We start from the raw sequence: 22,854 nt of genomic DNA on the forward strand, positions 1-22,854 counted from the left end.
TTCCGCTGACGTTTAATAATGCTTCGCAACTCTTTCATTGTACTCGGAATTCCGCTAATATTTAAAAATGCTTCGGAACTCTTCCATTGTTCTCGGAATTCCGTTGAAGTTTAAAAATGCTTCGAAACTCTTCCATTGTTCTGGGAATTCTGCTGAAGTTTAAAAATGCTTCAGAACTCTTCCATTGTTCTCGGAATTCCGCTGATGTTTAAACATGCTTCGGAACTCTTCCATTGTTCTCGGAATTCTGTTGAAGTTTAAAAATGCTTCTAAACTCTTCCATTGTTCTCGGAATTCTGCTGAAGTTTAAAAATGCTTCGGAACTCTTCCATTGTTCTCGGAATTCCGCTGACATATAAAAATGCTTCGGAAATCTTGCATTGTTCTCGGCATTCCGCTGACGTTTAAAAATGCTTCGGAACTCTTCAATTGTTCTCGGAATTCTGCTGAACTTTTAAAATGCTTTGGAACTCTTCCATTGCTCTCGGAATTCTGCTGAAGTTTAAAAATGCTTCAGAACTCTTCCATTGTTTTCGGAATTCTGCTGAAGTTTAAAAATGCTTCGGAACTCTTCCATTGTTCTCAGAATTCCACTGACGTTTAAAAATGCTTCGGAAATCTTCCATTGTTTTCAAAATTCCGCTGACGCTTAAAAATGCTTCAGAACTCTTCCATTGTTCTCGGAATTCCGCTGACGTTTAATAATGCTTCGCAACTTTTTCATTGTTCTTGGAATTCCGCTGACGGTTAAAAATGCTTCGGAACTCTTCAATTGTTCTCGGAATTCCGTTGAAGTTTAAAAATGCTTCGAAACTCTTCCATTGTTCTCGGAATTCTGCTGAAGTTTAAAAATGCTTCGGAACTCTTCCATTGTTCTCGGAATTCCGCTGACGTTTAATAATGCTTCGCAACTCTTTCATTGTTCTCGGAATTCCACTGACGTTTAAAAATGCTTCGGAACGCTTCCATTGTTCTCGGAATTCCGTTGAAGTTTAAAAATGCTTCGAAACTCTTCCATTGTTCTCGGAATTCTGCTGAAGTTTAAAAATGCTTCGGAACTCTTTCATTGTTCTCAGAATTCCGCTGACATTTAAAAATGCTTTGGTACTCTTCCATTGTTCTCGGAATTCCGCTGACATATAAAAATGCTTCGGAAATCTTGCATTGTTCTCGGCATTCCGCTGACGTTTAAAAATGCTTCGGAACTCTTCAATTGTTCTCGGAATTCTGCTGAACTTTTAAAATGCTTTGGAACTCTTCCATTGCTCTCGGAATTCTGCTGAAGTTTAAAAATGCTTCAGAACTCTTACATTGTTCTCGGAATTCTGCTGAAGTTTAAAAATGCTTCGGTACTCTTCCATTGTTCTCGGAATTCCGCTGACATATAAAAATGCTTCGGAAATCTTGCATTGTTCTCGGCATTCCACTGACGTTTAAAAATGCTTCAGAACTCTTCCATTGTTCTCGGAATTCTGCTGACGTTTAAAAATGCTTTGGAACTCTTCCATTGTTCTTGGAATTCTGCTGAAGTTTAAAAATGCTTCGGAACTCTTCCATTGTTCTCAGAATTCCGCTGACGTTTAAAAATGCTTCGGTACTCTTCCATTGTTCTCGCAATTCCACTGACATATAAAAATGCTTCGGAAATCTTGCATTGTTCTCGGCATTCCGCTGACGTTTAAAAATGCTTCGGAACTCTTCAATTGTTCTCGGAATTCTGCTGAAGTTTAAAATGCTTTGGAACTCTTCCATTGCTCTCGGAATTCTGCTGAAGTTTAAAAATGCTTCGGAACTCTTCCATTGTTCTTGGAATTCTGCTGAAGTTTAAAAATGTTTTGGAACTCTTCCATTGTTCTCAGAATTCCGCTGACGTTTAAAAATGCTTCGGAAATCTTCCATTGTTTTCAAAATTCCGCTGACATATAAAAATGCTTCGGAAATCTTGCATTGTTCTCGGCATTCCGCTGACGTTTAAAAATGCTTCAGAATTCTTCAATTGTTCTCGGAATTCTGCTGAACTTTTAAAATGCTTTGGAACTCTTCCATTGCTCTCGGAATTCTGCTGAAGTTTAAAAATGCTTCGGAACTCTTCCATTGTTCTCGGAATTCCGTTGAAGTTTAAAAATGCTTCGAAACTCTTCCATTGTTCTCGGAATTCTGCTGAAGTTTAAAAATGCTTCGGAACTCTTCCATTGTTCTCAGAATTCCGCTAACATTTAAAAATGCTTCAGAAATCTTCCATTGTTTTCAAAATTCCGCTGACGCTTAAATATGCTTCAGAACTCTTCCATTGTTCTCGGAATTCCGCTGACGTTTAATAATGCTTCGCAACTCTTTCATTGTACTCGGAATTCCGCTAACGTTTAAAAATGCTTCGGAACTCTTCCATTGTTCTCGGAATTCCGTTGAAGTTTAAAAATGCTTCGAAACTCTTCCATTGTTCTGGGAATTCTGCTGAAGTTTAAAAATGCTTCAGAACTCTTCCATTGTTCTCGGAATTCCGCTGATGTTTAAACATGCTTCAGAACTCATCCATTGTTCTCGGAATTCTGTTGAAGTTTAAAAATGCTTCTAAACTCTTCCATTGTTCTCGGAATTCTGCTGAAGTTTAAAAATGCTTCGGAACTCTTCCATTGTTCTCGGAATTCCGCTGACATATAAAAATGCTTCGGAAATCTTGCATTGTTCTCGGCATTCCGCTGACGTTTAAAAATGCTTCGGAACTCTTCAATTGTTCTCGGAATTCTGCTGAACTTTTAAAATGCTTTGGAACTCTTCCATTGCTCTCGCAATTCTGCTGAAGTTTAAAAATGCTTTGGACCTCTTCCATTGCTCTCGGAATTCTGCTGAAGTTTAAAAATGCTTCAGAACTCTTCCATTGTTCTCGGAATTCTGCTGTAGTTTAAAAATGCTTCGGAACTCTTCCATTGTTCTCAGAATTCCGCTGACGTTTAAAAATGCTTTGGAAATCTTCCATTGTTTTCAAAATTCCGCTGACGTTTAAAAATGCTTCAGAACTCTTCCATTGTTCTCGGAATTCCGCTGACGTTTTAAAATGCTTCGGAACTCTTCAATTGTTCTCGGAATTCTGTTGAACTTTTAAAATGCTTTGGAACTCTTCCATTGCTCTCGGAATTCTGCTGAAGTTTAAAAATGCTTCAGAACTCTTACATTGTTCTCGGAATTCTGCTGACGTTTAAAAATGCTTCGGAACTCTACCATTGTTCTCGGAATTCCGTTGAAGTTTAAAAATGCTTCGAAACTCTTCCATTGTTCTCGGAATTCTGCTGAAGTTTAAAAATGCTTCGGAACTCTTCCATTGTTCTCGGAATTCCGCTGACGTTTAATAATGCTTCGCAACTCTTTCATTGTTCTCGGAATTCCACTGACGTTTAAAAATGCTTCGGAACGCTTCCATTGTTCTCGGAATTCCGTTGAAGTTTAAAAATGCTTCGAAACTCTTCCATTGTTCTCGGAATTCTGCTGAAGTTTAAAAATGCTTCGGAACTCTTTCATTGTTCTCAGAATTCCGCTGACATTTAAAAATGCTTTGGTACTCTTCCATTGTTCTCGGAATTCCGCTGACATATAAAAATGCTTCGGAAATCTTGCATTGTTCTCGGCATTCCGCTGACGTTTAAAAATGCTTCGGAACTCTTCAATTGTTCTCGGAATTCTGCTGAACTTTTAAAATGCTTTGGAACTCTTCCATTGCTCTCGGAATTCTGCTGAAGTTTAAAAATGCTTCAGAACTCTTACATTGTTCTCGGAATTCTGCTGAAGTTTAAAAATGCTTCGGTACTCTTCCATTGTTCTCGGAATTCCGCTGACATATAAAAATGCTTCGGAAATCTTGCATTGTTCTCGGCATTCCACTGACGTTTAAAAATGCTTCGGAACTCTTCCATTGTTCTCAGAATTCCGCTGACGTTTAAAAATGCTTCGGAAATCTTCCATTGTTTTCAAAATTCCGCTGACGTTTAAAAATGCTTCAGAACTCTTCCATTGTTCTCGGAATTCCGCTGACGTTTAAAAATGCTTTGGAACTCTTCCATTGTTCTTGGAATTCTGCTGAAGTTTAAAAATGCTTCGGAACTCTTCCATTGTTCTCAGAATTCCGCTGACGTTTAAAAATGCTTCGGTACTCTTCCATTGTTCTCGCAATTCCACTGACATATAAAAATGCTTCGGAAATCTTGCATTGTTCTCGGCATTCCGCTGACGTTTAAAAATTCTTCGGAACTCTTCAATTGTTCTCGGAATTCTGCTGAAGTTTAAAATGCTTTGGAACTCTTCCATTGCTCTCGGAATTCTGCTGAAGTTTAAAAATGCTTCGGAACTCTTCCATTGTTCTTGGAATTCTGCTGAAGTTTAAAAATGTTTTGGAACTCTTCCATTGTTCTCAGAATTCCGCTGACGTTTAAAAATGCTTCGGAAATCTTCCATTGTTTTCAAAATTCCGCTGACATATAAAAATGCTTCGGAAATCTTGCATTGTTCTCGGCATTCCGCTGACGTTTAAAAATGCTTCAGAATTCTTCAATTGTTCTCGGAATTCTGCTGAACTTTTAAAATGCTTTGGAACTCTTCCATTGCTCTCGGAATTCTGCTGAAGTTTAAAAATGCTTCGGAACTCTTCCATTGTTCTCGGAATTCCGTTGAAGTTTAAAAATGCTTCGAAACTCTTCCATTGTTCTCGGAATTCTGCTGAAGTTTAAAAATGCTTCGGAACTCTTCCATTGTTCTCAGAATTCCGCTAACATTTAAAAATGCTTCAGAAATCTTCCATTGTTTTCAAAATTCCGCTGACGCTTAAATATGCTTCAGAACTCTTCCATTGTTCTCGGAATTCCGCTGACGTTTAATAATGCTTCGCAACGCTTTCATTGTACTCGGAATTCCGCTAACGTTTAAAAATGCTTCGGAACTCTTCCATTGTTCTCTAAATTCCGTTGAAGTTTAAAAATGCTTCGGAACTCTTCCATTGTTCTGGGAATTCTGCTGAAGTTTAAAAATGCTTCAGAACTCTTCCATTGTTCTCGGAATTCCGCTGATGTTTAAACATGCTTCGGAACTCATCCATTGTTCTCGGAATTCTGTTGAAGTTTAAAAATGCTTCTAAACTCTTCCATTGTTCTCGGAATTCTGCTGAAGTTTAAAAATGCTTTGGAACTCTTCCATTGTTCTCCAAATTCCGCTGAAGTTTAAAAATGCTTCGGAACCCTTCCATTGTTCTCGGAATTCTGCTGAAGTTTAAAAATGTTTCGGAACTCTTCCATTGTTCTCAGAATTCTGCTGAACTTTTAAAATGCTTTGGAACTCTTCCATTGCTCTCGCAATTCTGCTGACGTTTAAAAATGCTTCGGAACTCTTCCATTGTTCTCGGAATTCTGTTGACGTTTAAAAATGTTTCGGAACTCTTCCATTGTTCTCGGAATTCCGCTGACGTTTAAAAATGCTTCACAACTCTTCCATTGTTCTCGGAACTCCGCTGACTTTTAAAAATACTTCGAAACTCTTCCATTGTTCTCCAAATTCCGCTGAAGTTTAAAAATGCTTCGGAACCCTTCCATTGTTCTCGGAATTCTGCTGAAGTTTAAAAATGTTTCGGAACTCTTCCATTGTTCTCAGAATTCCGCTGAAGTTTAAAAATGCTTCGGACCTCTTCCATTGTTCTAGGAATTCTGCTGAAGTTTAAAAATTCATCTGAACTCTTCCATTATTCTCGGAATTCGTGTGAATTTTAAAAATGCTTCGGAACTCTTCTATTGTTCTCGGAATTCCGCTGAAGTTTAAAAATGCTTAAAATCTCTTACATTGTACTCGGAAATCCGCTGAAGTTTAAAAATGCTTCGGAACTCTTCCATTGCTCTCGGAATTCTGCTGAAGTTTAAAAATGCTTCAGAACTCTTACATTGTTCTCGGAATTCTGCTGACGTTTAAAAATGCTTCGGTACTCTTCCTTTGTTCTCGGAATTCCGCTGACATATAAAAATGCTTCGGAAATCTTGCATTGTTCTCGGCATTCCGCTGACGTTTAAAAATGCTTCGTAACTTTTCAATTGTTCTCGGAATTCTGCCGAACTTTTAAAATGCTTTGGAACTCTTCCATTGCTCTCGGAATTCTGCTGAAGTTTAAAAATGCTTCAGAACTCTTCCATTGTTCTCGGAATTCTGCTGTAGTTTAAAAATGCTTCGGAACTCTTCCATTGTTCTCAGAATTCCGCTGACGTTTAAAAATGCTTCGGAAATCTTCCATTGTTTTCAAAATTCCGCTGACGTTTAAAAATGCTTCAGAACTCTTCCATTGTTCTCGGAATTCTGCTGTAGTTTAAAAATGCTTTGGAACTCTTCCATTGTTCTCAGAATTCCGCTGACGTTTAAAAATGCTTCGGAAATCTTCCATTGTTTTCAAAATTCCGCTGACGTTTAAAAATGCTTCAGAACTCTTCCATTGTTCTCGGAATTCCGCTGACTTTTAAAAATACTTCGAAACTCTTCCATTGTTCTCCAAATTCTGCTGAAGTTTAAAAATGCTTCGGAACTCTTCCATTGTTCTCGGAATTCCGCTGACGTTTAAAAATGCTTCACAACTCTTCCATTGTTCTCGGAATTCCACTGACTTTTAAAAATACTTCGAAACTCTTCCATTGTTCTCCAAATTCCGCTGAAGTTTAAAAATGCTTCGGAACCCTTCCGTTGTTCTCGGAATTCTGCTGAAGTTTAAAAATGCTTCGGAACTCTTCCATTGTTCTCAGAATTCTGCTGACGTTTAAAAATGCTTCGGAACTCTTCCATTGTTCTCGGAATTCCGCTGAAGTTTAAAAATGCTTCGGACCTCTTCCATTGTTCTAGGAATTCTGCTGAAGTCTAAAAATTCATCTGAACTCTTCCATTATTCTCGGAATTCGTGTGAATTTTAAAAATGCTTCGGAACTCTTCTATTGTTCTCGGAATTCCGCTGAAGTTTAAAAATGCTTAAAATCTCTTACATTGTACTCGGAATTCCGCTGAAGTTTAAAAATGCTTCGGAACTCTTCCATTGCTCTCGGAATTCTGCTGAAGTTTAAAAATGCTTCGGTACTCTTCCTTTGTTCTCGGAATTCCGCTGACATATAAAAATGCTTCGGAAATCTTGCATTGTTCTCGGCATTCCGCTGACGTTTAAAAATGCTTCGGAACTCTTCAATTGTTCTCGGAATTCTGCCGAACTTTTAAAATGCTTTGGAACTCTTCCATTGCTCTCGGAATTCTGCTGAAGTTTAAAAATGCTTCAGAACTCTTCCATTGTTCTCGGAATTCTGCTGTAGTTTAAAAATGCTTCGGAACTCTTCCATTGTTCTCAGAATTCCGCTGACGTTTAAAAATGCTTCGGAAATCTTCCATTGTTTTCAAAATTCCGCTGACGTTTAAAAATGCTTCAGAACTCTTCCATTGTTCTCGGAATTCCGCTGACGTTTTAAAATGCTTCGGTACTCTTCCATTGTTCTCGGAATTCCGCTGACATATAAAAATGCTTCGGAAATCTTGCATTGTTCTCGGCATTCCGCTGACGTTTAAAAATGCTTCGGAACTCTTCCATTGTTCTCAGAATTCCGCTGACGTTTAAAAATGCTTCGGAAATCTTCCATAGTTTTCAAAATTCCGCTGACGTTTAAAAATGCTTCAGAACTCTTCCATTGTTCTCGGAATTCCGCTGACGTTTAAAAATGCTTTGGAACTCTTCCATTATTCTCGGAAATCTGCTGAAGTTTAAAAATGCTTCGGAACTCTTCCATTGTTCTCAGAATTCCGCTGAAGTTTAAAAATGCTTCGGTACTCTTCCATTGTTCTCGGAATTCCGCTGACATATAAAAATGCTTCGGAAATCTTGCATTGTTCTCGGCATTCCGCTGACGTTTAAAAATGCTTCGGAACTCTTCAATTGTTCTCGGAATTCTGCTGAATTTTTAAAATGCTTTGGAACTCTTCCATTGCTCTCGTAATTCTGCTGAAGTTTAAAAATGCTTCAGAACTCTTCCATTGTTTTCGGAATTCTGCTGAAGTTTAAAAATGCTTCGGAACTCTTCCATTGTTCTCAGAATTCCACTGACGTTTAAAAATGCTTCGGAAATCTTCCATTGTTTTCAAAATTCCGCTGACGCTTAAAAATGCTTCAGAACTCTTCCATTGTTCTCGGAATTCCGCTGACGTTTAATAATGCTTCGCAACTTTTTCATTGTTCTCGGAATTCCGCTGACGGTTAAAAATGCTTCGGAACTCTTCAATTGTTCTCGGAATTCTGTTGAACTTTTAAAATGCTTTGGAACTCTTCCATTGCTCTCGGAATTCTGCTGAAGTTTAAAAATGCTTCAGAACTCTTACATTGTTCTCGGAATTCTGCTGACGTTTAAAAATGCTTCGGAACTCTACCATTGTTCTCGGAATTCCGTTGAAGTTTAAAAATGCTTCGAAACTCTTCCATTGTTCTCGGAATTCTGCTGAAGTTTAAAAATGCTTCGGAACTCTTCCATTGTTCTCGGAATTCCGCTGACGTTTAATAATGCTTCGCAACTCTTTCATTGTTCTCGGAATTCCACTGACGTTTAAAAATGCTTCGGAATGCTTCCATTGTTCTCGGAATTCCGTTGAAGTTTAAAAATGCTTCGAAACTCTTCCATTGTTCTCGGAATTCTGCTGAAGTTTAAAAATGCTTCGGAACTCTTTCATTGTTCTCAGAATTCCGCTGACATTTAAAAATGCTTTGGTACTCTTCCATTGTTCTCGGAATTCCGCTGACATATAAAAATGCTTCGGAAATCTTGCATTGTTCTCGGCATTCCGCTGACGTTTAAAAATGCTTCGGAACTCTTCAATTGTTCTCGGAATTCTGCTGAACTTTTAAAATGCTTTGGAACTCTTCCATTGCTCTCGGAATTCTGCTGAAGTTTAAAAATGCTTCAGAACTCTTACATTGTTCTCGGAATTCTGCTGAAGTTTAAAAATGCTTCGGTACTCTTCCATTGTTCTCGGAATTCCGCTGACATATAAAAATGCTTCGGAAATCTTGCATTGTTCTCGGCATTCCGCTGACGTTTAAAAATGCTTCGGAACTCTTCCATTGTTCTCAGAATTCCGCTGACGTTTAAAAATGCTTCGGAAATCTTCCATTGTTTTCAAAATTCCGCTGACGTTTAAAAATGCTTCAGAACTCTTCCATTGTTCTCGGAATTCCGCTGACGTTTAAAAATGCTTTGGAACTCTTCCATTGTTCTTGGAATTCTGCTGAAGTTTAAAAATGCTTCGGAACTCTTCCATTGTTCTCAGAATTCCGCTGACGTTTAAAAATGCTTCGGTACTCTTCCATTGTTCTCGGAATTCCACTGACATATAAAAATGCTTCGGAAATCTGGCATTGTTCTCGGCATTCCGCTGACGTTTAAAAATGCTTCGGAACTCTTCAATTGTTCTCGGAATTCTGCTGAAGTTTAAAATGCTTTGGAACTCTTCCATTGCTCTCGGAATTCTGCTGAAGTTTAAAAATGCTTCGGAACTCTTCCATTGTTCTCGGAATTCTGCTGAAGTTTAAAAATGTTTTGGAACTCTTCCATTGTTCTCAGAATTCCGCTGACGTTTAAAAATGCTTCGGAAATCTTCCATTGTTTTCAAAATTCCGCTGACATATAAAAATGCTTCGGAAATCTTGCATTGTTCTCGGCATTCCGCTGACGTTTAAAAATGCTTCAGAATTCTTCAATTGTTTTCGGAATTCTGCTGAACTTTTAAAATGCTTTGGAACTCTTCCATTGCTCTCGGAATTCTGCTGAAGTTTAAAAATGCTTCGGAACTCTTCCATTGTTCTCGGAATTCCGTTGAAGTTTAAAAATGCTTCGAAACTCTTCCATTGTTCTCGGAATTCTGCTGAAGTTTAAAAATGCTTCGGAACTCTTCCATTGTTCTCAGAATTCCGCTAACGTTTAAAAATGCTTCAGAAATCTTCCATTGTTTTCAAAATTCCGCTGACGCTTAAATATGCTTCAGAACTCTTCCATTGTTCTCGGAATTCCGCTGATGTTTAAAAATGCTTCACAACTCTTCCATTGTTCTCGGAATTCCGCTGACTTTTAAAAATAGTTCGAAACTCTTCCATTGTTCTCCAAATTCCGCTGAAGTTTAAAAATGCTTCGGAACCCTTCCATTGTTCTCGGAATTCTGCTGAAGTTTAAAAATGCTTCGGAAATCTTCCATTGTTTTCAAAATTCCGCTGACGTTTAAAAATGCTTCAGAACTCTTCCATTGTTCTCGGAATTCCGCTGACGTTTTAAAATGCTTCGGTACTCTTCCATTGTTCTCGGAATTCCGCTGACATATAAAAATGCTTCGGAAATCTTGCATTGTTCTCGGCATTCCGCTGACGTTTAAAAATGCTTCGGAACTCTTCCATTGTTCTCAGAATTCCGCTGACGTTTAAAAATGCTTCGGAAATCTTCCATAGTTTTCAAAATTCCGCTGACGTTTAAAAATGCTTCAGAACTCTTCCATTGTTCTCGGAATTCCGCTGACGTTTAAAAATGCTTTGGAACTCTTCCATTATTCTCGGAAATCTGCTGAAGTTTAAAAATGCTTCGGAACTCTTCCATTGTTCTCAGAATTCCGCTGAAGTTTAAAAATGCTTCGGTACTCTTCCATTGTTCTCGGAATTCCGCTGACATATAAAAATGCTTCGGAAATCTTGCATTGTTCTCGGCATTCCGCTGACGTTTAAAAATGCTTCGGAACTCTTCAATTGTTCTCGGAATTCTGCTGAATTTTTAAAATGCTTTGGAACTCTTCCATTGCTCTCGTAATTCTGCTGAAGTTTAAAAATGCTTCAGAACTCTTCCATTGTTTTCGGAATTCTGCTGAAGTTTAAAAATGCTTCGGAACTCTTCCATTGTTCTCAGAATTCCACTGACGTTTAAAAATGCTTCGGAAATCTTCCATTGTTTTCAAAATTCCGCTGACGCTTAAAAATGCTTCAGAACTCTTCCATTGTTCTCGGAATTCCGCTGACGTTTAATAATGCTTCGCAACTTTTTCATTGTTCTCGGAATTCCGCTGACGGTTAAAAATGCTTCGGAACTCTTCAATTGTTCTCGGAATTCTGTTGAACTTTTAAAATGCTTTGGAACTCTTCCATTGCTCTCGGAATTCTGCTGAAGTTTAAAAATGCTTCAGAACTCTTACATTGTTCTCGGAATTCTGCTGACGTTTAAAAATGCTTCGGAACTCTACCATTGTTCTCGGAATTCCGTTGAAGTTTAAAAATGCTTCGAAACTCTTCCATTGTTCTCGGAATTCTGCTGAAGTTTAAAAATGCTTCGGAACTCTTCCATTGTTCTCGGAATTCCGCTGACGTTTAATAATGCTTCGCAACTCTTTCATTGTTCTCGGAATTCCACTGACGTTTAAAAATGCTTCGGAATGCTTCCATTGTTCTCGGAATTCCGTTGAAGTTTAAAAATGCTTCGAAACTCTTCCATTGTTCTCGGAATTCTGCTGAAGTTTAAAAATGCTTCGGAACTCTTTCATTGTTCTCAGAATTCCGCTGACATTTAAAAATGCTTTGGTACTCTTCCATTGTTCTCGGAATTCCGCTGACATATAAAAATGCTTCGGAAATCTTGCATTGTTCTCGGCATTCCGCTGACGTTTAAAAATGCTTCGGAACTCTTCAATTGTTCTCGGAATTCTGCTGAACTTTTAAAATGCTTTGGAACTCTTCCATTGCTCTCGGAATTCTGCTGAAGTTTAAAAATGCTTCAGAACTCTTACATTGTTCTCGGAATTCTGCTGAAGTTTAAAAATGCTTCGGTACTCTTCCATTGTTCTCGGAATTCCGCTGACATATAAAAATGCTTCGGAAATCTTGCATTGTTCTCGGCATTCCGCTGACGTTTAAAAATGCTTCGGAACTCTTCCATTGTTCTCAGAATTCCGCTGACGTTTAAAAATGCTTCGGAAATCTTCCATTGTTTTCAAAATTCCGCTGACGTTTAAAAATGCTTCAGAACTCTTCCATTGTTCTCGGAATTCCGCTGACGTTTAAAAATGCTTTGGAACTCTTCCATTGTTCTTGGAATTCTGCTGAAGTTTAAAAATGCTTCGGAACTCTTCCATTGTTCTCAGAATTCCGCTGACGTTTAAAAATGCTTCGGTACTCTTCCATTGTTCTCGGAATTCCACTGACATATAAAAATGCTTCGGAAATCTGGCATTGTTCTCGGCATTCCGCTGACGTTTAAAAATGCTTCGGAACTCTTCAATTGTTCTCGGAATTCTGCTGAAGTTTAAAATGCTTTGGAACTCTTCCATTGCTCTCGGAATTCTGCTGAAGTTTAAAAATGCTTCGGAACTCTTCCATTGTTCTCGGAATTCTGCTGAAGTTTAAAAATGTTTTGGAACTCTTCCATTGTTCTCAGAATTCCGCTGACGTTTAAAAATGCTTCGGAAATCTTCCATTGTTTTCAAAATTCCGCTGACATATAAAAATGCTTCGGAAATCTTGCATTGTTCTCGGCATTCCGCTGACGTTTAAAAATGCTTCAGAATTCTTCAATTGTTTTCGGAATTCTGCTGAACTTTTAAAATGCTTTGGAACTCTTCCATTGCTCTCGGAATTCTGCTGAAGTTTAAAAATGCTTCGGAACTCTTCCATTGTTCTCGGAATTCCGTTGAAGTTTAAAAATGCTTCGAAACTCTTCCATTGTTCTCGGAATTCTGCTGAAGTTTAAAAATGCTTCGGAACTCTTCCATTGTTCTCAGAATTCCGCTAACGTTTAAAAATGCTTCAGAAATCTTCCATTGTTTTCAAAATTCCGCTGACGCTTAAATATGCTTCAGAACTCTTCCATTGTTCTCGGAATTCCGCTGATGTTTAAAAATGCTTCACAACTCTTCCATTGTTCTCGGAATTCCGCTGACTTTTAAAAATAGTTCGAAACTCTTCCATTGTTCTCCAAATTCCGCTGAAGTTTAAAAATGCTTCGGAACCCTTCCATTGTTCTCGGAATTCTGCTGAAGTTTAAAAATGCTTCGGAACTCTTCCATTGTTCTCAGAATTCTGCTGACGTTTAAAAATGCTTCGGAACTCTTCCATTGTTCTCGGAATTCCGCTGAAGTTTAAAAATGCTTCGGACCTCTTCCATTGTTCTAGGAATTCTGCTGAAGTCTAAAAATTCATCTGAACTCTTCCATTATTCTCGGAATTCGTGTGAATTTTAAAAATGCTTCGGAACTCTTCTATTGTTCTCGGAATTCCGCTGAAGTTTAAAAATGCTTAAAATCTCTTACATTGTACTCGGAATTCCGCTGAAGTTTAAAAATGCTTCGGAACTCTTCCATTGCTCTCGGAATTCTGCTGAAGTTTAAAAATGCTTCAGAACTCTTACATTGTTCTCGGAATTCTGCTGACGTTTAAAAATGCTTCGGTACTCTTCCTTTGTTCTCGGAATTCCGCTGACATATAAAAATGCTTCGGAAATCTTGCATTGTTCTCGGCATTCCGCTGACGTTTAAAAATGCTTCGGAACTCTTCAATTGTTCTCGGAATTCTGCCGAACTTTTAAAATGCTTTGGAACTCTTCCATTGCTCTCGGAATTCTGCTGAAGTTTAAAAATGCTTCAGAACTCTTCCATTGTTCTCGGAATTCTGCTGTAGTTTAAAAATGCTACGGAACTCTTCCATTGTTCTCAGAATTCCGCTGACGTTTAAAAATGATTTGGAAATCTTCCATTGTTTTCAAAATTCCGCTGACGTTTAAAAATGCTTCAGAACTCTTCCATTGTTCTCGGAATTCCGCTGACGTTTTAAAATGCTTCGGTACTCTTCCATTGTTCTCGGAATTCTGCTGAAGTTTAAAAATGCTTCGGAACTCTTCCATTGTTCTCAGAATTCCGCTAACGTTTAAAAATGCTTCAGAAATCTTCCATTGTTTTCAAAATTCCGCTGACGCTTAAATATGCTTCAGAACTCTTCCATTGTTCTCGGAATTCCGCTGACGTTTAATAATGCTTCGCAACTCTTTCATTGTACTCGGAATTCCGCTAATATTTAAAAATGCTTCGGAACTCTTCCATTGTTCTCGGAATTCCGTTGAAGTTTAAAAATGCTTCGAAACTCTTCCATTGTTCTGGGAATTCTGCTGAAGTTTAAAAATGCTTCAGAACTCTTCCATTGTTCTCGGAATTCCGCTGATGTTTAAACATGCTTCGGAACTCTTCCATTGTTCTCGGAATTCTGCTGAAGTTTAAAAATGCTTCGGTACTCTTCCTTTGTTCTCGGAATTCCGCTGACATATAAAAATGCTTCGGAAATCTTGCATTGTTCTCGGCATTCCGCTGACGTTTAAAAATGCTTCGGAACTCTTCAATTGTTCTCGGAATTCTGCCGAACTTTTAAAATGCTTTGGAACTCTTCCATTGCTCTCGGAATTCTGCTGAAGTTTAAAAATGCTTCAGAACTCTTCCATTGTTCTCGGAATTCTGCTGTAGTTTAAAAATGCTTCGGAACTCTTCCATTGTTCTCAGAATTCCGCTGACGTTTAAAAATGCTTCGGAAATCTTCCATTGTTTTCAAAATTCCGCTGACGTTTAAAAATGCTTCAGAACTCTTCCATTGTTCTCGGAATTCCGCTGACGTTTTAAAATGCTTCGGTACTCTTCCATTGTTCTCGGAATTCCGCTGACATATAAAAATGCTTCGGAAATCTTGCATTGTTCTCGGCATTCCGCTGACGTTTAAAAATGCTTCGGAACTCTTCCATTGTTCTCAGAATTCCGCTGACGTTTAAAAATGCTTCGGAAATCTTCCATAGTTTTCAAAATTCCGCTGACGTTTAAAAATGCTTCAGAACTCTTCCATTGTTCTCGGAATTCCGCTGACGTTTAAAAATGCTTTGGAACTCTTCCATTATTCTCGGAAATCTGCTGAAGTTTAAAAATGCTTCGGAACTCTTCCATTGTTCTCAGAATTCCGCTGAAGTTTAAAAATGCTTCGGTACTCTTCCATTGTTCTCGGAATTCCGCTGACATATAAAAATGCTTCGGAAATCTTGCATTGTTCTCGGCATTCCGCTGACGTTTAAAAATGCTTCGGAACTCTTCAATTGTTCTCGGAATTCTGCTGAATTTTTAAAATGCTTTGGAACTCTTCCATTGCTCTCGTAATTCTGCTGAAGTTTAAAAATGCTTCAGAACTCTTCCATTGTTTTCGGAATTCTGCTGAAGTTTAAAAATGCTTCGGAACTCTTCCATTGTTCTCAGAATTCCACTGACGTTTAAAAATGCTTCGGAAATCTTCCATTGTTTTCAAAATTCCGCTGACGCTTAAAAATGCTTCAGAACTCTTCCATTGTTCTCGGAATTCCGCTGACGTTTAATAATGCTTCGCAACTTTTTCATTGTTCTCGGAATTCCGCTGACGGTTAAAAATGCTTCGGAACTCTTCAATTGTTCTCGGAATTCTGTTGAACTTTTAAAATGCTTTGGAACTCTTCCATTGCTCTCGGAATTCTGCTGAAGTTTAAAAATGCTTCAGAACTCTTACATTGTTCTCGGAATTCTGCTGACGTTTAAAAATGCTTCGGAACTCTACCATTGTTCTCGGAATTCCGTTGAAGTTTAAAAATGCTTCGAAACTCTTCCATTGTTCTCGGAATTCTGCTGAAGTTTAAAAATGCTTCGGAACTCTTCCATTGTTCTCGGAATTCCGCTGACGTTTAATAATGCTTCGCAACTCTTTCATTGTTCTCGGAATTCCACTGACGTTTAAAAATGCTTCGGAATGCTTCCATTGTTCTCGGAATTCCGTTGAAGTTTAAAAATGCTTCGAAACTCTTCCATTGTTCTCGGAATTCTGCTGAAGTTTAAAAATGCTTCGGAACTCTTTCATTGTTCTCAGAATTCCGCTGACATTTAAAAATGCTTTGGTACTCTTCCATTGTTCTCGGAATTCCGCTGACATATAAAAATGCTTCGGAAATCTTGCATTGTTCTCGGCATTCCGCTGACGTTTAAAAATGCTTCGGAACTCTTCAATTGTTCTCGGAATTCTGCTGAACTTTTAAAATGCTTTGGAACTCTTCCATTGCTCTCGGAATTCTGCTGAAGTTTAAAAATGCTTCAGAACTCTTACATTGTTCTCGGAATTCTGCTGAAGTTTAAAAATGCTTCGGTACTCTTCCATTGTTCTCGGAATTCCGCTGACATATAAAAATGCTTCGGAAATCTTGCATTGTTCTCGGCATTCCGCTGACGTTTAAAAATGCTTCGGAACTCTTCCATTGTTCTCAGAATTCCGCTGACGTTTAAAAATGCTTCGGAAATCTTCCATTGTTTTCAAAATTCCGCTGACGTTTAAAAATGCTTCAGAACTCTTCCATTGTTCTCGGAATTCCGCTGACGTTTAAAAATGCTTTGGAACTCTTCCATTGTTCTTGGAATTCTGCTGAAGTTTAAAAATGCTTCGGAACTCTTCCATTGTTCTCAGAATTCCGCTGACGTTTAAAAATGCTTCGGTACTCTTCCATTGTTCTCGGAATTCCACTGACATATAAAAATGCTTCGGAAATCTGGCATTGTTCTCGGCATTCCGCTGACGTTTAAAAATGCTTCGGAACTCTTCAATTGTTCTCGGAATTCTGCTGAAGTTTAAAATGCTTTGGAACTCTTCCATTGCTCTCGGAATTCTGCTGAAGTTTAAAAATGCTTCGGAACTCTTCCATTGTTCTCGGAATTCTGCTGAAGTTTAAAAATGTTTTGGAACTCTTCCATTGTTCTCAGAATTCCGCTGACGTTTAAAAATGCTTCGGAAATCTTCCATTGTTTTCAAAATTCCGCTGACATATAAAAATGCTTCGGAAATCTTGCATTGTTCTCGGCATTCCGCTGACGTTTAAAAATGCTTCAGAATTCTTCAATTGTTTTCGGAATTCTGCTGAACTTTTAAAATGCTTTGGAACTCTTCCATTGCTCTCGGAATTCTGCTGAAGTTTAAAAATGCTTCGGAACTCTTCCATTGTTCTCGGAATTCCGTTGAAGTTTAAAAATGCTTCGAAACTCTTCCATTGTTCTCGGAATTCTGCTGAAGTTTAAAAATGCTTCGGAACTCTTCCATTGTTCTCAGAATTCCGCTAACGTTTAAAAATGCTTCAGAAATCTTCCATTGTTTTCAAAATTCCGCTGACGCTTAAATATGCTTCAGAACTCTTCCATTGTTCTCGGAATTCCGCTGATGTTTAAAAATGCTTCACAACTCTTCCATTGTTCTCGGAATTCCGCTGACTTTTAAAAATAGTTCGAAACTCTTCCATTGTTCTCGGAATTCTGCTGAAGTTTAAAAATGCTTCGGAACTCTTCCATTGTTCTCAGAATTCTGCTGACGTTTAAAAATGCTTCGGAACTCTTCCATTGTTCTCGGAATTCCGCTGAAGTTTAAAAATGCTTCGGACCTCTTCCATTGTTCTAGGAATTCTGCTGAAGTCTAAAAATTCATCTGAACTCTTCCATTATTCTCGGAATTCGTGTGAATTTTAAAAATGCTTCGGAACTCTTCTATTGTTCTCGGAATTCCGCTGAAGTTTAAAAATGCTTAAAATCTCTTACATTGTACTCGGAATTCCGCTGAAGTTTAAAAATGCTTCGGAACTCTTCCATTGCTCTCGGAATTCTGCTGAAGTTTAAAAATGCTTCAGAACTCTTACATTGTTCTCGGAATTCTGCTGACGTTTAAAAATGCTTCGGTACTCTTCCTTTGTTCTCGGAATTCCGCTGACATATAAAAATGCTTCGGAAATCTTGCATTGTTCTCGGCATTCCGCTGACGTTTAAAAATGCTTCGGAACTCTTCAATTGTTCTCGGAATTCTGCCGAACTTTTAAAATGCTTTGGAACTCTTCCATTGCTCTCGGAATTCTGCTGAAGTTTAAAAATGCTTCAGAACTCTTCCATTGTTCTCGGAATTCTGCTGTAGTTTAAAAATGCTACGGAACTCTTCCATTGTTCTCAGAATTCCGCTGACGTTTAAAAATGATTTGGAAATCTTCCATTGTTTTCAAAATTCCGCTGACGTTTAAAAATGCTTCAGAACTCTTCCATTGTTCTCGGAATTCCGCTGACGTTTTAAAATGCTTCGGTACTCTTCCATTGTTCTCGGAATTCTGCTGAAGTTTAAAAATGCTTCGGAACTCTTCCATTGTTCTCAGAATTCCGCTAACGTTTAAAAATGCTTCAGAAATCTTCCATTGTTTTCAAAATTCCGCTGACGCTTAAATATGCTTCAGAACTCTTCCATTGTTCTCGGAATTCCGCTGACGTTTAATAATGCTTCGCATCTCTTTCATTGTACTCGGAATTCCGCTAATATTTAAAAATGCTTCGGAACTCTTCCATTGTTCTCGGAATTCCGTTGAAGTTTAAAAATGCTTCGAAACTCTTCCATTGTTCTGGGAATTCTGCTGAAGTTTAAAAATGCTTCAGAACTCTTCCATTGTTCTCGGAATTCCGCTGATGTTTAAACATGCTTCGGAACTCTTCCATTGTTCTCGGAATTCTGTTGAAGTTTAAAAATGCTTCTAAACTCTTCCATTGTTCTCGGAATTCTGCTGAAGTTTAAAAATGCTTCGGAACTCTTCCATTGTTCTCGGAATTCCGCTGACATATAAAAATGCTTCGGAAATCTTGCATTGTTCTCGGCATTCCGCTGACGTTTAAAAATGCTTCGGAACTCTTCAATTGTTCTCGGAATTCTGCTGAACTTTTAAAATGCTTTGGAACTCTTCCATTGCTCTCGCAATTCTGCTGACGTTTAAAAATGCTTCGGAACTCTTCCATTGTTCTCGGAATTCTGTTGACGTTTAAAAATGCTTCGGAACTCTTCCATTGTTCTCGGAATTCCGCTGACGTTTAAAAATGCTTCACAACTCTTCCATTGTTCTCGGAATTCCGCTGACGTTTAAAAATGTTTCGGAACTCTTCCATTGTTCTCGGAATTCCGCTGACGTTTAAAAATGCTTCACAACTCTTCCATTGTTCTCGGAATTCCGCTGACGTTTAAAAATGCTTCGGACCTCTTCCATTGTTCTAGGAATTCTGCTGAAGTTTAAAAATTCATCTGAACTCTTCCATTATTCTCGGAATTCGTGTGAATTTTAAAAATGCTTCGGAACTCTTCTATTGTTCTCGGAATTCCGCTGAAGTTTAAAAATGCTTAAAATCTCTTACATTGTACTCGTAATTCCGCTGAAGTTTAAAAATGCTTCGGAACTCTTCCATTGTTCTCAGAATTCCGCTGACGTTTAAAAATGCTTTGGAAATCTTCCATTGTTTTCAAAATTCCGCTGACGTTTAAAAATGCTTCAGAACTCTTCCATTGTTCTCGGAATTCCGCTGACGTTTTAAAATGCTTCGGTACTCTTCCATTGTTCTCGGAATTCCGCTGACATATAAAAATGCTTCGGAAATCTTGCATTGTTCTCGGCATTCCGCTGACGTTTAAAAATGCTTCGGAACTCTTCCATTGTTCTCAGAATTCCGCTGACGTTTAAAAATGCTTCGGAAATCTTCCATAGTTTTCAAAATTCCGCTGAAGTTTAAAAATGCTTCAGAACTCTTCCATTGTTCTCGGAATTCCGCTGACGTTTAAAAATGCTTTGGAACTCTTCCATTATTCTCGGAAATCTGCTGAAGTTTAAAAATGCTTCGGAACTCTTCCATTGTTCTCAGAATTCCGCTGAAGTTTAAAAATGCTTCGGTACTCTTCCATTGTTCTCGGAATTCCGCTGACATATAAAAATGCTTCGGAAATCTTGCATTGTTCTCGGCATTCCGCTGACGTTTAAAAATGCTTCGGAACTCTTCAATTGTTCTCGGAATTCTGCTGAACTTTTAAAATGCTTTGGAACTCTTCCATTGCTCTCGGAATTCTGCTGAAGTTTAAAAATGCTTCAGAACTCTTCCATTGTTTTCGGAATTCTGCTGAAGTTTAAAAATGCTTCGGAACTCTTCCATTGTTCTCAGAATTCCACTGACGTTTAAAAATGCTTCGGAAATCTTCCATTGTTTTCAAAATTCCGCTGACGCTTAAAAATGCTTCAGAACTCTTCCATTGTTCTCGGAATTCCGCTGACGTTTAATAATGCTTCGCAACTTTTTCATTGTTCTTGGAATTCCGCTGACGGTTAAAAATGCTTCGGAACTCTTCAATTGTTCTCGGAATTCCGTTGAAGTTTAAAAATGCTTCGAAACTCTTCCATTGTTCTCGGAATTCTGCTGAAGTTTAAAAATGCTTCGGAACTCTTCCATTGTTCTCGGAATTCCGCTGACGTTTAATAATGCTTCGCAACTCTTTCATTGTTCTCGGAATTCCACTGACGTTTAAAAATGCTTCGGAACGCTTCCATTGTTCTCGGAATTCCGTTGAAGTTTAAAAATGCTTCGAAACTCTTCCATTGTTCTCGGAATTCTGCTGAAGTTTAAAAATGCTTCAGAACTCTTCCATTGTTCTCGGAATTCCGCTGATGTTTAAACATGCTTCGGAACTCATCCATTGTTCTCGGAATTCTGTTGAAGTTTAAAAATGCTTCTAAACTCTTCCATTGTTCTCGGAATTCTGCTGAAGTTTAAAAATGCTTTGGAACTCTTCCATTGTTCTCCAAATTCCGCTGAAGTTTAAAAATGCTTCGGAACCCTTCCATTGTTCTCGGAATTCTGCTGAAGTTTAAAAATGTTTCGGAACTCTTCCATTGTTCTCAGAATTCTGCTGAACTTTTAAAATGCTTTGGAACTCTTCCATTGCTCTCGCAATTCTGCTGACGTTTAAAAATGCTTCGGAACTCTTCCATTGTTCTCGGAATTCTGTTGACGTTTAAAAATGTTTCGGAACTCTTCCATTGTTCTCGGAATTCCGCTGACGTTTAAAAATGCTTCACAACTCTTCCATTGTTCTCGGAACTCCGCTGACTTTTAAAAATACTTCGAAACTCTTCCATTGTTCTCCAAATTCCGCTGAAGTTTAAAAATGCTTCGGAACCCTTCCATTGTTCTCGGAATTCTGCTGAAGTTTAAAAATGTTTCGGAACTCTTCCATTGTTCTCAGAATTCCGCTGAAGTTTAAAAATGCTTCGGACCTCTTCCATTGTTCTAGGAATTCTGCTGAAGTTTAAAAATTCATCTGAACTCTTCCATTATTCTCGGAATTCGTGTGAATTTTAAAAATGCTTCGGAACTCTTCTATTGTTCTCGGAATTCCGCTGAAGTTTAAAAATGCTTAAAATCTCTTACATTGTACTCTTAAATCCGCTGAAGTTTAAAAATGCTTCGGAACTCTTCCATTGCTCTCGGAATTCTGCTGAAGTTTAAAAATGCTTCAGAACTCTTACATTGTTCTCGGAATTCTGCTGACGTTTAAAAATGCTTCGGTACTCTTCCTTTGTTCTCGGAATTCCGCTGACATATAAAAATGCTTCGGAAATCTTGCATTGTTCTCGGCATTCCGCTGACGTTTAAAAATGCTTCGTAACTTTTCAATTGTTCTCGGAATTCTGCCGAACTTTTAAAATGCTTTGGAACTCTTCCATTGCTCTCGGAATTCTGCTGAAGTTTAAAAATGCTTCAGAACTCTTCCATTGTTCTCGGAATTCTGCTGTAGTTTAAAAATGCTTCGGAACTCTTCCATTGTTCTCAGAATTCCGCTGACGTTTAAAAATGCTTCGGAAATCTTCCATTGTTTTCAAAATTCCGCTGACGTTTAAAAATGCTTCAGAACTCTTCCATTGTTCTCGGAATTCCGCTGACTTTTAAAAATACTTCGAAACTCTTCCATTGTTCTCCAAATTCTGCTGAAGTTTAAAAATGCTTCGGAACTCTTCCATTGTTCTCGGAATTCCGCTGACGTTTAAAAATGCTTCACAACTCTTCCATTGTTCTCGGAATTCCACTGACTTTTAAAAATACTTCGAAACTCTTCCATTGTTCTCCAAATTCCGCTGAAGTTTAAAAATGCTTCGGAACCCTTCCGTTGTTCTCGGAATTCTGCTGAAGTTTAAAAATGCTTCGGAACTCTTCCATTGTTCTCAGAATTCTGCTGACGTTTAAAAATGCTTCGGAACTCTTCCATTGTTCTCGGAATTCCGCTGAAGTTTAAAAATGCTTCGGACCTCTTCCATTGTTCTAGGAATTCTGCTGAAGTCTAAAAATTCATCTGAACTCTTCCATTATTCTCGGAATTCGTGTGAATTTTAAAAATGCTTCGGAACTCTTCTATTGTTCTCGGAATTCCGCTGAAGTTTAAAAATGCTTAAAATCTCTTACATTGTACTCGGAATTCCGCTGAAGTTTAAAAATGCTTCGGAACTCTTCCATTGCTCTCGGAATTCTGCTGAAGTTTAAAAATGCTTCGGTACTCTTCCTTTGTTCTCGGAATTCCGCTGACATATAAAAATGCTTCGGAAATCTTGCATTGTTCTCGGCATTCCGCTGACGTTTAAAAATGTTTCGGAACTCTTCAATTGTTCTCGGAATTCTGCCGAACTTTTAAAATGCTTTGGAACTCTTCCATTGCTCTCGGAATTCTGCTGAAGTTTAAAAATGCTTCAGAACTCTTCCATTGTTCTCGGAATTCTGCTGTAGTTTAAAAATGCTTCGGAACTCTTCCATTGTTCTCAGAATTCCGCTGACGTTTAAAAATGCTTCGGAAATCTTCCATTGTTTTCAAAATTCCGCTGACGTTTAAAAATGCTTCAGAACTCTTCCATTGTTCTCGGAATTCCGCTGACGTTTTAAAATGCTTCGGTACTCTTCCATTGTTCTCGGAATTCCGCTGACATATAAAAATGCTTC

The sequence above is a fragment of the Phyllobates terribilis genome, unplaced genomic scaffold (assembly GCF_046119375.1).
Source record: "Phyllobates terribilis strain yellow unplaced genomic scaffold, ASM4611937v1 Scaffold_22__1_contigs__length_20350403, whole genome shotgun sequence".
In the NCBI taxonomy this organism is placed as follows: domain Eukaryota; kingdom Metazoa; phylum Chordata; class Amphibia; order Anura; family Dendrobatidae; genus Phyllobates; species Phyllobates terribilis.